Source organism: Rhipicephalus microplus, chromosome 2, assembly GCF_043290135.1.
Source record: "Rhipicephalus microplus isolate Deutch F79 chromosome 2, USDA_Rmic, whole genome shotgun sequence".
NCBI classification, from domain to species: Eukaryota; Metazoa; Arthropoda; class Arachnida; order Ixodida; family Ixodidae; genus Rhipicephalus; species Rhipicephalus microplus.
In genome coordinates, this window is record NC_134701.1 from 43,033,018 (window position 1) to 43,050,114 (window position 17,097).

Here is a 17,097-nt window from a genome sequence, read left to right on the forward strand (position 1 = left end):
TGGGAAGGGTTGTTTCCGACTTTAAAGATTGTTTTTGTACAGTCGTGGACACACGACGGTGATGGAACATGATATTGACCTAACTTGTGAGGAGCCAATCCATAGCAAGCCGTCTGAGTGTTCCCCTGTGCAAAAGCAGATCATGAAAGAGAAGATCAATAAAATGCTGGAGTTAGAAGTCATAGTACCGTCTCCACCTTTCGGTTTTCGCTGTCGAGTCGGGGCAAAAGTTTGTCCTCATCACGGCTTTAGCTGAGCTCTCTCGTCCAGAGTGATCTCAATAAGCCACCTTTATGTTGTATTCAATTTCATTTCGTTAATGTACGTGTAAAAATATGAGTTCCCAGCTTAAGAGTCTTGTGTCCAACATGTGCCTCTTGATGTAGAGGGAATGAAATTCCGATAGACACGGTAACTAGGTATATGTTGTACTATACTCTGTCTGGTGTTCTGTCGGGTAACCGAGGGCACTTGCTTGTGTCGTGTGATGTCTGTTGTCGAACCGTTCTTGACAAGTTGCAGATCTATCGGCAAGTGCTGAGACGAAAGATTGTCAGAAGAGACGAGCGAAGCTAGTCGACAAGTTATGGCGACAAGCCAGTGGAGCTAGGATCCATCCTCAAGAATGAGATGTGTTCATGGAACTCAACCTACAGCTACATTCTCCCTGTGGCCTTGAAGGCAAACCTGGAGAAACCTGGCGAACAAGCGCGTACGACACCAGAGCAACGTGGAAACAGCTCGTCTTTCCGGCGCATTGTCTGACGGTGGGGGTGCTGTTATGCCTGGGAGTTCACACCGAACGTAAATGCCTCTGCAAAGGCAATCGGTGTCAAGGCCAGCGATAGAGCCCCGTGAAGCAATTGGCGCCTTCCAGTCTAGTGAATCTTACGCAATGCGTGGTAACATCAGTCGTCCATGGGTGTAACCCAGTGCAGCGTCTCCGGATTTGAGGATCATGACGCAGCCCAGCGGCAGGTCCCTTTTGGAGGATTCTGACATCATGGCCAGCGGTGCTTCTGGTTTGACGTTGGTGACGCAAAAGTCCACCCGGTCCCTATAAAAAAAGCCAAGCGGCGCGTCGCCAGCAGCTGACCTATGCGTCAGACAGCAGAAGACGTATGCATCAGAGAAAGGACATCTCGGCTCTTTGAGTCCTTCAGCTGTCGTCCCTAGTGCCGAATATGTAACGCCTTTGCTGTACATAAACCTCGTCTTAACTCACCATCGCCTTTTCCACTCGTCTATCAGCTCTGCACAGAAGCAGTCACGAGCTAAGAAACGCGCTCTACAAAACGGCTGGGGAACTTGGCGGCGAGTTTCGAAGTAGGCGCGCCTTCGGGATCGCGTTGGTGTCGCACCTCGTAACAACCACCACACCGTCGATGAGATACCGCGACGTTTCGCAAGCTGTATCTACATGCCTTTATATGCTGGAGAAAGCACGTTGATTGAAATTTTGATAAAAACGAATTAAAGTATCGCACGGCGGAAACTGCAGGTGCCGAGGAAGAACATTCACACATAGTTACCAGCAGTACGGTCGGTGGCATCGGCCTGCTCATCCGTTATGGGGGAGTTTTCTAGGTTCTGTCAACTGAGCCACAAGTGTAATTGTGCTCGAAAACGTTCATTGCAGGTGTTAGTTGACCCTCGTGAGGCGATTCGTTTTTTTTTGGCAGCAGCGGCAGCACCCATCGTGCACGGACTCACGCTCGTCTTCTGTTTTTTACACAGATAACCCAGAGACAGCCCTGAAATTGATTCCCGGCCCGGATTCCCACAGCGCATGTCCGTGTATTCGACTACTTTGCGCCCCGGATTAGCTGCCCCGACCGCACCATGGCCACTGTCAACTGATAGGCGCTACTGTCGCCGATCCAGCTTATAAGTGGTTCAACCCGGAGCGGCCCTCACTTTTTGGCAGCAGCGGCAGCACCCATCGTGCACGGACTCACGCTCGTCTTCTGTGTTTTACACAGATAACCCAGAGACAGCCCTGAAATTGATTCCCGGCCCGGATTCCCACAGCGCATGTCCGTGTATTCGACTACTTTGCGCCCCGGATGAGCTGCCCCGACCGCACCACGGCCACTGTCAACTGATAGGCGCTACTGTCGCCGATCCAGCTTATAAGTGGTTCCACCCGGAGCGGCCCTCACTTTTTGGCAGCAGCGGCAGCACCCATCGTGCATGGACTCACGCTCGTCTTCTGTGTTTTACACAGATAACCCAGAGACAGCCCTGAAATTGATTCCCGGCCCGGATTCCCACAGCGCATGTCCGTGCATTTGACTACTTTGCGCCCCGGATGAGCTGCCACGACCGCACCACGGCCACTGTCAACTGACAGGCGCTACTGTCGCCGATCCAGCTTATAAATGGTTCCCCCCGGAGCGGCCCTCACTTTTTGGCAGCAGCGGCAGGACCCATCGTGCACGGACTCACGCTCGTCTTCTGTGTTTTACACAGGTTAGTTTTGTTGCTGAGGAAATTTTTTTTTTCAACTGTTGATGTTTCCGCTGCCTCTGCTGCTGCCAACGTGTTATTATGTCATCTGATGGGCAATGCGCCGCATGCCACAAGTGCTTGTCTGCTCCCGAGTGTATAATTCATTGCACTGATTGTTCTTGCAAATACCATACAGGAGTATGTTCGGGAGTATCGGAAAAAACAATCAAAACGAAGGGAGAGGCATACCGTCTAGCTTGGCGGTGTCCCACTTGCAAGAGAAACAAACTACGCGACCCAGTTAAGAAACCAAACGAAGAACTTGAAACACAAGATGTACGACTTTTGTTAGTTACAATTAACGACAAACTTGACCAACTTCTGCCTTTGAGAGATGTAGTGGAAGGTATTGAGGACTCATTGCAGTTCTGGAACGAGCAGTACGATGACTTGCTACGCCAGGTCGAGCAGAATGAGCATCATATCAAAGAACGCAGGCGCCGGACAGAAAAGCTTGAGACCCAGAACAGTAATGTAAGTGAAATGGAAGCTGAAATCGACAATCTGGAATGGAGAAGCCGGCGTCTCAATCTAGAATTCCATGGCATCATGCCTATGGAAAACGAGGACTTGCTGAACAAAGTAAATGCGCTGGCGCCTGACGTTGAGCTTCCGCCCCTTCCAGACGATGCCGTAGTAGCAATTCATCGTCTTCCATCCAAGAAAGGAAAAATATCGGGCATAATTTGCCATTTTGCAAGGCAGGCAGATAGGGACAAGTGGCGGAAAAAACAGGAATAAACTTCGCGGCCGTGATGATCACCTGTACATACTCAAGAACCTAACTAAACGAACTCGTGCTTTGCTTCAAGAAACAAAAAGCTGGGCAAAGGGTGTTAACTTCAAGCACGCATGGCACAGCAACGGGCGAGTTCTTGTTCGTAAAGACGATAAGGACAAGGCTGTTGTTGTCACATGCATAAGCGACCTAGATAAACTAAGCTAAACACTGCAACGGCCAAACCATTAACATGAACCATAAAAATACCGAGTCATATGTACTACCGCGTGCCTTTGAAAAACACATAGGAAAGGAATTCATAAAAACCTTCAAATGTTTCCACTTGAACATACGATCAGTAAGAAATAAAGAATCAGATCTGTCATTATATCTTGAACAAATCAAACAATCATTCAATGCAATATTGCTAACCGAAACCTGGTCCACTGATGAGACTACCGTTTTTCGCATTCCATTGTATAACACTTTCTACTTAAACCGCTCCAAAAGCCGAGGTGGTGGCATATGCATTTTAGTAAAAAAAGAATATACTTGCGAATTATTACAAGAGCTGTCTGCTTGTACAAACGATAGTGAAATAATGACGATAAAAGTAGAAAACACTGTTATAACAGTCTGATACTGTCCTCCAAGTGACTCGGTGTCAACTTTTCTCGATAAGCTAGAACAATGTTTTGAATTTTCTACTCGAAATCGCCTCTCTTTTATCTGTGGTGCAGCTTGTTTTTTTCTCGTATTCTTTTCATAAGCTCAAGGCTAACCCATGGTTTCCGTATGTTTTTACGTCTTTTAATATGCACATAAGGAAAGCAAGATTCATAGATAGAGCTCAAAAAGGCGAGAAATGTTTCATAGAAACTGTTTGCGTCATTACAAGACAACACATCATACCAATCCACTAACTCCATTCTCTCCCGAAACGTCAACAAGGCATGTTCCGACATTTTTTGCACTTTTTGTATTGGCTGCCGTATCTTCCGCACGTTTTGTTTACAGCAAATGAATATCGACAAGTGATCGCCGAGGTCACACGTCAATACACCAGCTTTGATCTTATCGATGTCTAAATTGGTAAAAAACATATCAATAAGGGATGATGACTCAGTGGTCACTCTTGTGGGTACATCTATTACGTTTATAAGACCGTAAACCTTCAACAGTACATTCAGCTTGCATGCCGTGGCATCATTTTTCAGTGTATCTATATTTAGGTCACCATACAGGCAATTCATTAAATACAAAGACCCAGACCTATTTCGAGACTTCAAAAAAAATCGTAACTGCCTCGACAAAGACTTAAAAAAAGCGAGGTGTGACTATTACTCTAACCAATTTGAATCTGCTGACGGGCGCGCCCATCTTATCTGGAAAAGATTAAATTCCATCTTAAAACGTAACATCCCATCTGATAAAGTGAGCGAAGTGATTGTGAACGACGTACAGCTGACAGGGAAGTCCCTGGCAGACGCGTTTAATCAATACTTTGTAGGGGTTTCACAGCCTGCTACAGTGCAGAATGACGTTGAAAATATTGCGCATAACAGCAGCTCTATTTTCCTGAAACCAGTTATTGAGGCTGAAGTAGTAAATATAATTCATAACTTAAAAACCAGTACGGCTAAAGATATCGATGGCTTCCAAATTAAACCCATAAAGTACACCTCCGATTTGCTAGCACCCATACTTACCCACATTTTTAACCTATGTTGGTGCCAGGCTGTTTTCCCCCGTAAAATGCAAGTAGCCCGTGTAACAGCTTTACACAAAAAAGGAAACAGAAACGACATGGTAAATTACCGTCCCCTGTCTATACTGCCGGTCATGTCAAAGGTGTTAGAAAAAGTTATTTTAAATCGTCTTACAGATTTTGAAGAGAAGCACAGTCTCTTAAACAGCTCACAGTTTGGCTTCCGCAAAGGACTTAGTGCGGAGTTCGCATTGCTAAAACAAAAAGAGTCACTTTTGGCAGCGCAAGAACGAGGAGAATTGGTTCTTGGGCTGTTTATTGATTACTCTAAGGCTTTCGATCACATAAATCACCAAATTCTAATTAAAAAGCTTGACCGTTACGGTTTTCGAGGGAATGCCGCGCACCTGATTACGTCTTATCTGGAACATCGGAAACAAAGTGTTCATATCGACGACTGTTTTTCCGATATATTGCCTTTATCTTCTGGTGTACCACACGGGAGCATCTTGGGACCATTTCTTTTTAATATCTATATTATTGACGTGGTCAGCATTAGCCCTAGCGCTGAATTTATTATTTATGCTGATGACACCAGCATATTTTTACGAGGAAATTCGGCGGACAAATTAGTTGGCAAAGCAAATTTTGTATTGGAAAACCTAAATAGCTTGACTGTGAAAAACCATCTTAAAATAAACACGAGCAAAACCAAATCTGTAATATTCAGAAGTAAAAATAAGAAGGTAACATTGACGCAACAAATACTGCTGAATTCGACCCCGGTTGATATTGTACCCAACATTAAAACACTAGGAGTGGTCTTCCAGGAAAACCTTTCATGGAATGAGCACATCGACACAATATCAAGTAAGTTATCTCAAATAGTGGGACTAGTCTACCGGAATCGCCTGATCCTTCCGAGACATGTAATGATATTAATTTACAACTCTTTATTTTCCTCAAGAATTAACTACTGCCATCTAGTTTGGGCATCCACTAGTCAAGAAAACATACAAAAATTGTATTGTCTACAAAAAAGATTTCTACGTGCAGTAGAGGACGTGCCTTCACATTTTCACACCTACCCATTGTTTGAAAAGTATAACGTAATGCCTTTTGAGAAGATGTACAACTTTAGATTAACGAAAGCCTATAAACAAGAATTAAAGGGGAAACATGTATTTTTGACTGAACTTGCCAACTTTAAAAGAAATTGTCAGCCTTATAAAACGCGAAACTGCGAAATTTGAACTGTTAAAACTTGTAGAACAACATATGGGCGACATACGTTAGGAAACAGACTTCCGAGGCTACTAAATGCTTTATATGAATTTAACTTTCAGCTGGAAAGCAAGACTTTCAATGCAATACGTTCCTTTCTTGCAAATAATTACATTGACACTATATAATATCTCGCGCATGCCTATCAGTGTCAGCTATAGAGAATATGTCGGTGTACGCTAGGCATGGCGATTTGTAACCACCTCATATTTTCTCATATTTTTTTTTCGGTCGTGTATTGAATGATTTGTGCAATTATATATCTATAGTGTACTCTATGTAAATTACAAAGTTATGTTAATCTGCATGCATGTATTATGAAGGTAATCTATATGTACTGAGCTATTTAGTACATCCGTTGGTGTATATTTTTCTTTTGTGTATGGTTTGTACGCAAGACGTGGTTATTTGTAGTGGGCTCGCATTTTCCTTCGGGTCCTGTACTAAGTTATTTATCTGTTCAGTACATATTTTTTTTCCTTCTCTTGTTGTTATTATTGTTGTTGTCTGTTATGTACTGAGAACACCGTTGTACGCTGGTGCCAAAACGGGGGCCCGCAGCTTCGTCAAGCTATCCTTGCGATGGCTTTTTCTGCCGGCCTCCGGCATTGTGTACTATGTACATGATGTCAATAAAGTTCACTGTTCACTGTTCACAAAGTTCCCGCCCGAACCAGACGATCCACGCACTGGAGCAGTGGCTGCTGCAGCGTGCGCAAATAGTGAAGTCCACAAGCTGACGTCACACGCAAGAAGTCGCCACTACAAGATTTTGTGACGAATAGGGAACCACTGCTGTGATTGCCGCAGTGCCCTGGTGGTCAGAGCGCGCAAGTAGCGGTCTCTCCCACTGGCGAGAGTAGTGGCTGGTAGATGCAGTGCGGGCGTGCCACGCCGAAACAAAACCAAAGGGCGCTTGTGGTACAGATGTTATTGAAGTGCGACAATTGTTAGAAATGAGGGAGTACGTATCATTGTACGTTTTTCCTTTCTTTCTTATATAACAATAAGCAAATTGGGGGGGAAGGGGCGCTGCATCCAAGCAGTCAGACGAGCGAAGTATGTTGTGCTCTCGCTTTTCTGGCTTCAGTAGTGTCGGGCTGGCTTCTAAATCAAACGACGCATGTCTGCTATATTTGTTCAAATGTGAAGACGGCCCCCACTGAAAACCCGGGCCAAACTATCGAACCTAAGTGGTGTTTTGTCGGAAAGAAAGCGAGCGTCTTATGTAGCATACGGCTTATGTATTCTTTTATACTGGCCTACTAAGTGTTCAGTCGTGCCCCTGAGGGCAAACGAAACTTCTCATATATCGATCCATCTGACCACCATCAAAAAACTTTATCTAACGCCACAATGTGAAGTGATTGATACGATATGCAGGTAGTCGATTATTTGTAAGCAGTTACGCGTGTAAAGGACAGCTACCTTGTTCACAAGATTTGTGTGGGAGCGCTTTCGCCTATGCCGCTGAGTTGTTAAAAAAGATACTATAGCAGTGAATATCCAATAGAGAGATGCCTTTTTTAAAGCGATTCTTTATGCGGAAGACAATGTTCTAGTTACAAAAAAGCAGCGCACTTTTCAAATCTTAGCTTTTTGAAGTCAGGCGAGGTGGTAAGCTTATTTTTCAGTGTATGCCATGACTAAGCAGCATCAGAATTCATGACTTGCTAGAGAATTACCAACTGTCTTCAATTTTTAGTTGTCGTTCAATTCGCCTAAAGCACAGTTTCAGTGTTTTGCGCTTGCCTATGTCGGCTTAAAATAAAGGTGTCTGCTCAACATCAATAATTGCTAGGCTTTCATTTGCCAAACAAGATATCCTTTTGAGGCATGCTGTAGTGCGTGTATCAGGCTTATTTGTGACTGCTTGGTGTTCTGCAATGCTCACATATATCTTTCTTCATAGGTGGTTTTTTTCGTATTTGACTTCAATCTAATGCGGCCGCCATTGTCAGCATAATATAGACCTTCTTCTGTCTACATACAAGGGCCCTCGGTGACATCCGGCATCCGGTTAAATCGGCCGATTTGCGTAAATAGCATCGGTGGGCAAGAAAAGCTTTAAAATATAGCCCAGTGATTTTTTACCGTTCTTTCCCCTATTTGGCCAAATATATTTATGTAGATGTTCTTATCAGCAAAATAAAATCAATCAATCAATTTCAATCAATCAATTTATTCAGCTTCTTTGGATACAATGTAACATCTTTAGTAGTAAGTAATACATTCGGAGGTCCCATAGTTTCAGGAACTGACGGGGGGACCTCCTAATACTAGAACATGTGTAAGTTGAATAACGTGGGCAGCATGAAAAAAGCGTGCTCTGATAGCAAAAAAAAAAAATACATGTATAAAATTTACAGGAAAGCTAAAGGAGCTACATAAGAAGAGTAAAAGCAAGAAATGAACAAAAAAAAAAAAAAAAAAGACAAAAAGCAACAAAAAACTGGCATGGTATTTAAGTCTATGACTGTAATATACGCTGGAAAATAAAAACACAGTTATAAGGGAAATCTTCATGACACAGGCGTCATGAATTCATCAAAACAAAGTGAACATAGTAAGTTTTAACACAATAGCAGCATATAAAATAGTGAATACCAAACGCTATAATAATTACGGCTACAAAACAAAAGCAAGATTAATTCATATCGGTAATAATAGCAAATATTCAGCAAATGATAGCAAAATATTCAGCAAATGATAGCAAAATATTCAGCGGTAATGGTAGCAAATCAAGCATGCGCGAAAAAAAAAAAAAAAAAATGGCAGATCCCTGAGTTAGTGTGCCTGCCCACATAATTTGCCGAGACAGTATTTTTTGTGAAGGCTTTGAAATGTATGTACAGAGGATGCTGATTTAATTTCGTATGGTAACGAATTCCAAATGGATATGCCTGAAAAAAGGGCTGTTAGTTTCGCGTAATTTGTTCGAGCGGCGGGAAGAAGTAGATTGTCGTTTGAAGAGAACCTCGTAATGTTAGTGTTGACAAAAAATTCATTTGAGTAAGCCGGAATGGAGGTGCCACATCTCTTTAGCCGAAAAATAAATAGAGATAGTTTTTGTTTAAGTAGTTCTGAGAGTGGCAAAATATTTAGATTTTGGTATAGCGGTTTAGAGGGGGTAAAAACATTACTGAAGGTCATTAGTCGTATAGCTTGGTTTTGCAGGCGTTGAAGGGAATCGAGGTGACAAAAGTAAGTATTAGCCCAAGATGATACACAGTAAGACAGATGGCTATGAATGAAAGAGTGATAAAGTGAACGAATAATGGGCCTTTCGAAATAATTACGTGATTTAATGATTACGTGTATGCCAAAAGAAACTTTATGCATTAGTGAATGAACATGAATATTATATTTTAGGTGCTCATCTAATGTCACACCCAGAAACCTGGCGCTGTTAGTAACGGGTATTTCATGATAAGATATTTGTTTGAACTTGTCGCACGTTCCTTTTATCTGAAAAACTAGCAAAAAACTTTTCTTGTTCCTGAAATACTTGAAAATGCGTGGTCAGTTTCGACGTTAGGAGCTGGTAATTGAGGTGAACAGAAGTTTTCATGTGGTACAACTCTTGCAATCTTGAAGCCTTCTACAGCAGGATACCGGACATGCTATGCGGCCATGGTAGTTTGCTTGATCAACGTTACCGTGTATACATACCGTGGGCAAGGCGTGCATACGATGCCAGAAAAAAATTCCTGCAGCTACCACTTTCTCTGTTTTTGTTTGGTTTTTTTTCTGCAGATGTGGGCAGCGTGGTATTGTAGAAGCACGGACTTATCATTGGGGGCATGTCACCCTGCACAAGTTTTAACACAGAACCCAGCATGCAACCAGAAAATCAGCGGGAAGCAGTCGCCATCATGCCACAGAATTCTACTTTCGCTGCCATATGCATAGACGCAGTCCGCTTTGCAGGGATTCTCTACATTTTTCAGTTCTTTTTTGTGTGAGAGTAGCCTTCGAGCAAAGTTATTTTTCTGAACCACAGTGCAGTATTACTGGAGCAATGGTTTTCCCGGCTGTTTGCTCATAAATAAATCACAGCAGTGGTACACACGGTAGCTCTGTCTGTAGTACACGGTTGCCTGTCGTCTGGGCGCGAGCAGCGGAGTTGTGTCGCGACTGTCCACCAGGTGCCATTTTTTGGTGCGCCACCTATTCAGCGTTGGTATCCCATGAACGCAAATGCTACACCAACGCTAGCCGCACATACGCTTTATTGAGACCGTGGCAAGTCACGTCCAAGTCAAGGAGGTGGGGGCTCCGGTTGCTAGGGGCGAGGATAAGCGCGCACACCCACAGCTGTTGCTCACAGCTGCGGGCGTGCGTGCAGCTGTGATATAACTGAGCTGTGGTATAACCGAGGCAGAACAAGTTGACTTGCAAAGGCTGGTGGCGTTACGTCATGCTTTTTGTTTTTTTCTCTATAGTTATAATCCGGCCTTCAGTGCCAACAAGACAGTGAGCCCCACTCTTCAGCGTTGTGTTCATGGAAACAACTCCAGTGCCACGTGTACACGCATCTGTGAGTGAGAAGAGAGAGAAACAACTTTATTAATGGCATAGCAAGATCAGTGAACTTAATTTACCGGTGATTCGAAGGGTGGTGGCCAAAATTGTGCCACAAGCTTTTCGGCCCAGTCAACCACTTTTGCCTGAAGACGGTAGTCAGCGGACGACAAGAGCGAGTCCCATGTCTCGAGGGAAGAAGCTGACAGTAATGTTATTGATGCGGTTTACCATCGCATTCACAAAGAATGTTATTTTCGGTAGTTTTTGTGCAGCCGCAATGTCGGCAGTTTGGTGTAATTTCTTCTGGATAAATTGTAGACAGCCGATGAGAACTGGGCAAAGAATCTGTTTGGATTTGCCTCCAGATCGTGGCCTGTTACCTTGACATATCTGCATGTGGGGCCACCTATGTCTCGCGGTTCTCTCGGTAATATGCTGTAATTTCACTATACGTGGTGATGCCTTCCTGCGGGAAGTGTAGGGTGGAGGGGTTCACGTCCCCGTTGATTAAACCTCGGGCTACGCGGTGAGCCCCCTCATTCTCTGGATATCCCGCGTGAGCGGGCACCCTTATAGGTTGTACTTTATTGTCTAGTTTCTTATTTTTGATAATCTTGGCCGTGATCGGTCCAACACAGCCCATCGTAAAATTCATAGGCGCTCTTTTTCAATAACTCAGGATTAAATTAGTAGCCGTAATTGAGGTGCTCAGCGCGATGGCGGCTTCTTCTGCGTCTAATGCTGAGGCCATTTTCACGGTGGCTGCAGTAATAAGTTCCCCATTGCCGGTCACCGCGCATATGGTGTAATGTCCTCTCGCTTGTCCAGCAGCGTCAACATACAAAATGTTTGGGCGACCCTGAAATCGTTTTGCGTGGTTTTCTGGTCTTGCCTTTCGTCTCTCGTCATGTATTCCTGCCAGCACATTTTTGAGCAGGGGTTTAATTATAATGTCTGCACGAGTTGCTGCTGGCAGAAAAACCTTGTTGTTGAACGTGCAACTGGTGCGTTGCAAGACGGTTGAGTAGGTGCAAGCCTGCTTTGGTACGTGAGAGCTCCTTGCGTATCTGGGAAGCCCTTTGGCACGTTTATAGGTTCGTCTAATTAGCAAGTTTAGTTTTTCCACATCCTTCTTTCTGACTTGGTAGTAGGGGACCGAGTAGGTGACTCGACTGATTACAAAAGCGGGGCTTAACTTGCATAGGTAGAGTTCCTTCATTCCCTTATTTTTCGTTGCCACTCTCCTTGAAAGCCTGGTCGTTTGCTGTACGGATGCCTGTAACTTGTTGATACCTTCTGTGTTATGAGTGTTATGCTGTATAAGCATTCCTAAAAGCCTGATTATGCGAACAGTGGGGTCAACGTTCCCATTTACTGTGATATCGATTGCGGAGCGTGCTCCACTGTGGGAGTCATCCTTCTTGTTTTTGGTTCTGATTATTAAGAGCTCGGATTTGTTGGGAGAAACACTAAGGCCCACTTTCTTTACGTGCTTCTGTACAGTGTCGGCGGCTGTTTGCAACACGACACAGATTTGCCTATCTGAGCCTGTGCAGGTCCATATGGTAATATTGTTACGGAAGAATACAGACGCCGTATCGACGAGGCTGTGGATGAAATATATTTCGAACCAGCAGCAGCGGCGTGACCGGTAAACCAGGCACCGAGCGGAGACCACTCTTCGCCCTCTTCGTAAGGCACAGACGCGCATATTACCAAAAATGTCAACATGCATGTAGTATGATCCCCGGCGGCAGAAACGCCGTCTTGGCGCATCTAGATGTCAAAGTCAGCTGGAAAGTGGTAAGGCTTCAAGCATACCACATGTACAATCTCGGTGGTCTGTGGGGCTGTTGAAGGCGATGAGGCAGCAGGAGCGATTTCGTATGTCAGGAGTAACCTTAATATAGACTCGATATGGACCTGTGTAGCGGGAAAGAAGTTTTTCCGACAAGCCGACTTGACGGGTCGGGGACCACAGCAGCACCAATGAGCTGAGCAAGAAGTGCACGTTCTGGTGCTGTTGATCGTACAAACGCCGCTAGTTCTCTTGAGAGGCGAGAAAGTGAGTGCGGGCGATTTCACGTGCGTCGGCAGCCCGAGTGATATCGTCAAGGGCATATTCGCTGGTTGTTGTCGCGGTAGACGGACTGAGTGTATGTAGCGGTAATGTAGGTTCTCGGCCGAGCAACAGAAAAAATGGGGAGTTAGTGTCAATGTCATAGCGGGAAGAATTGTAGGCAAATGTGACATACGGCAACGCGAGATCTCAGTCGGTGTGATTAATAGAAACATACTTAGCGAGCATGTCTGAAAGAGTTCAATTTACACGTCCGTGGGTCAATTGGTTTGCGGGTGGTATCACGTAGTCAGCTTGTGTCTTGTTTGACAGGACTGCAAGATGTCGGCTATGACCTTCGACAAAAAAGTGTGGCCACGGTCGGTAAGCAGCTGCCGTGGGGCTCCATGTTGCAAAATCACGTCCTTGAGGAGGAAGTCGGCGAAATCTGTGGTGCAGTTTGTTGGAAGAGCTCGTGTGATGGCATAACGCGTGGCGTAGTCGGTGGCCACAGCTATCCACTTGTTACCCGAGGAAAACAAAAGGAAAGGGCCAAGTAGGTCTAAGCCAACGCGGAAGAACGGGTCTGACGGAATGTCAAGTGGTTGAAGGCATCAAGTGAGAAGTGTCGGCGGTGTTTTGTGGCTCTGGCATTTCTCACAAGCCACAACGTATCTTCTGACTGAGCGTACAAGCCCTGGCCAAAAGAAGCGTCGGCGTATTCGGTCGTAAGTGCGCGACGCTCCAAGGTGACTGGCAACTAGTCGAAAAGTCATGAAGTTTATTTAGAACTTCTGAGCGCAGGTGTTTCGGAATTACAAGCAGCAGCGCCGGTCCATCTGGCTAAAAACTTTGGTGGTATAATACACCATCGTGGACCACGAATGAGCGATGAGACTGATTGGAAGATGGTGATTCGAGGCGCTCAATGATAGTACGCAAGGACGCACCATAGCGCTGCTCGTCACCGATAGATGTCATTTGCGAAAAGGAAAAGACGCAAGGCTCGGTGTCGGTGTCAGGCATCGTGCTCGACTCAGCAACCGGGTAGCGGGACGGGCAGTCTGCGTCATGGTGTAGGTGTCCGGACTTGTACGCCACTTTGCCGGTATATTCTTGCAGTCGCAGAGCCCAGCTCCTGAGCCGGCCAGTAGGATCCTTCAGTGACGAAATTCTACAATTAATTATTTTTTATTTGTTAATACTGTCAACCCTCATAGAGGGTCATAACCGAGAGGACATACATAAAGCATGTACAGTGTTCATAAAGTTTGTTAATACCTTGACAACTCACAATAAAAATTAGTATTTTCTTAATTAAAAACCTAAGATTCAAATAACAATTCAAGAACTATTCAGAATTCCCAGTCATTTTTCAAAAACTGCTATGAACATTAAGTCGCTAACATCACTTGGCACTGAGAAAAAAATTAATTTACCAATCACGTGAATTCGCTTCTACAGCCTTTTTGAAATCCGTGACATCTTCTAAATGAAAAATTTCGTTCGGCAATTCGTTCCACATTTCTATGACATCTGCAAAGAAAGAATATCGAAATGTGTCAGTATTGGTAGGGTATGGTTTTAAGACGCGATCGTGGTTAGTTCGGGGATTTTTTTCCCTGGAGGATGTGAATATTTGAGCTTATCTATCTTCAGTTGATCGTGCATTATTTGAAACAATAAGATCCGCCTATATTTCTATGTAGCTCAAGGGAATTTAGGTTACATCTCCATAACATCAGTGCGACTGATTTCTTCCTTCGGTACGTTGAACAAATAAAGCGCGCCACTAGTCTGTATTTTTTCTAGCTTCTCCTTAAGCATAGTGGCCTGTTATTACAGAGAAATTCATGCCATATCAATATGGGCCAAACTTCGTGACTGCCCAAACAAGAGAAAGACATTCTCGCTCTGTTATTGAATAGTTGCACTCGGCAGTTGCGTTAAGGCGGCTAGCGTAGGCGATAACTCGGTCGTGTCCCCGCTGGCCTTAGACTCGGACGACTCCAATCCTGTAGTCACTCGCATCGGTTCGGACTTCTGTCGGAGCGTACGGGTCAAAGTGGGTCACTATAGGTGGAGTTGTGAGGAGGGTGACGAGGTGAAAAAAAGTGGCAGCTTGAGCGGAAGCTCACGTAAAAGTCACGTCTTTCTTCAGAAGGTCGGTGAGTGGTTGAGCGATCGTTACAAGATCTTTCACAAACCTTCTAAAATTGGAACAAAGTCCCAGAACGCTCCGGACAACCTTCACAGAGTGGGGTGCACGAAAGCTCGTTACGGCACGAATTTTCTCCGGGTCAGGCTGCATACCTGATGCGTCGACAAGGTGGCCCAACACCGTAATCTGCTGGCGGCCGAAGTGACCATTCTACGAGTTCAGTTGAAGGTAAGCAGTGGGGAAGATGTCGAGGACCACTGACAAACGCTGGAGGTGTGTCTCAAATGTATGCGAATATACAAGGACATCATCCAGGTAGCACAGACATGTTGACCACTTGAACCCTTGTAATAGCGAATTCATCATACGCTCAAACGTGGCTGAGGCGTTGCATAGCCCAAACGGCATCGCCTTGAATTGGTATAGGCCGTCGGGAGTTGCAAACGCAGGCTTTTCTTGGTCTTTCTTGTCCACCGCAATCTGCCAATAGCCAGAACGTAGGTCAATTGAAGAAAAGTATCGCGCGCCATGGAGACAATCGAGGGCGTCATCAATTCGGAGCAAAGGATAAATAACCTTTTAGAGATTCGATTAACATGACGGTTATCGACGCAGAAGTGCCACGTGTCATCTTTCTCTTTAACGAGCGCAACAGGGGATGCTCAAGGGCTCGAGGAGGGCCCCCCTGTGACTAAGGTACTCGGCTGCTGACCTGCAGGTCGCCAGTTTGAATCCCGGCTGCGGCGTCTCCATTTCCAATGAAGGCAGACGTGTTGTAGACCCGTGTGCTCAGATTTGGGGGCACGTTAAAGAACCCCAGTTGGTCTAAATTTCCGGAGTCCTCCACTACGGCGTCTCTCATAATCATATTGTGGTTTTGGGACGTTGAACCCCACATATAAATTAAGGGCTCGAGGAAGGTTCAATAATTCCTCTGTCTAGCATCTTGTTGACTTCTTCTTGAATTACTTTATGCTCTGTGGCAGACACCTGGTATGGTCGGCGGTGAATGGGAGGAGAATCAGCAGTATGATTGATTTGTGGGGTTTAACAATCAGCAGTATGAATGCGGTGATTCACGAGCGAAGTATAACAGAGTGGACTGGTGTCGGTGTCAAATATGTTGCGCTAGGAAGCCAGAAGGCGGAATAGGGCGTCGGATTGGTCACGTTTCACTTTGGGGTTGATCATGGGGCACAAGGCCGCATCGAGGGTTGTGGCATTCTGCAGCTGACATGGAAGATCGCAGCACGCGTCTGCCGCAAAAGCGGTGACGTTGGCTCTATTAAGGGTTGAGGCGTGGCGACTGAAATTCCATGTTGTAGTACTTGCTGCGTGAAACCAAAATTGATAATGAGAAGACATGTTCGGTTAGAGGCCATGGTTACAATGGAGTGTGGCATAGTGAAGTCGCGCGCCAGGAGAACATCAGTAATTGGCGTGACGACATAATCACCGTCAACAACGGGTGAACTTGTTACCAATTCAAAGAATTTGAGGGATTTTGGCGGTATCTGACTGAAGTCTGTGGTACAGAGACTTTTCGGCAGCCAGGGACGAGAATCTGGAAAAAGAAGAAGTTCTAAACAGAAAGTGCCGGCGGAACAGTCGATCAGAACAGAATGCGTCGATAACAAGTCCATCCCAAAGAGGAGGTCATAAAGGCAATTGTCGAGTACGGTAAACAAAACAGCAACATGGCGGCTGGCAAGGCTAATACGAGCGGTACACATTCCAATGACGGCCCCAGATGCACCATTGGCGACACGAACGGCTTATGTTGTGGCAGGCGTGAGTACTTTTTTGAGGCGGCGACAGAGACGAGCACTCATTATAGACACCTGAGCTTCAGTGTAAGCTAAAGCCATCAAAAAGGACCGTCCACATGCACTTCCAGCAAGTTCTTATAAGTAGGCAGCATCAACGGAGTATTTTGGTCAGTCGCACTTGATGCAGCACTGCCTCCAGGAGCTGCATAATCTAGCTTTCCATTCAGGAAGATCCATAGTTAGTAGGCAATGGATAGCGACGGGGTTGGGGCGACGGAGAACGGCGGCGTTGCGGTGATGGTGGACGAGTGGCCGAGTGGCTGTGAGGTGCGTCAAATGGAGGATACTCACAGCTGG

At 45.2% G+C, this 17,097-nt stretch overlaps 2 pseudogenes; both read left to right on the forward strand.

Moving 5' to 3' along the window:
* The window catches only part of LOC142788947 (transient receptor potential cation channel subfamily M member-like 2), a 1,303,464-nt pseudogene that overhangs the window by 338,170 nt on the left and 948,197 nt on the right, over positions 1-17,097 (forward strand).
* Positions 1,894-3,458, forward strand: LOC119169899 (uncharacterized; annotated as a pseudogene).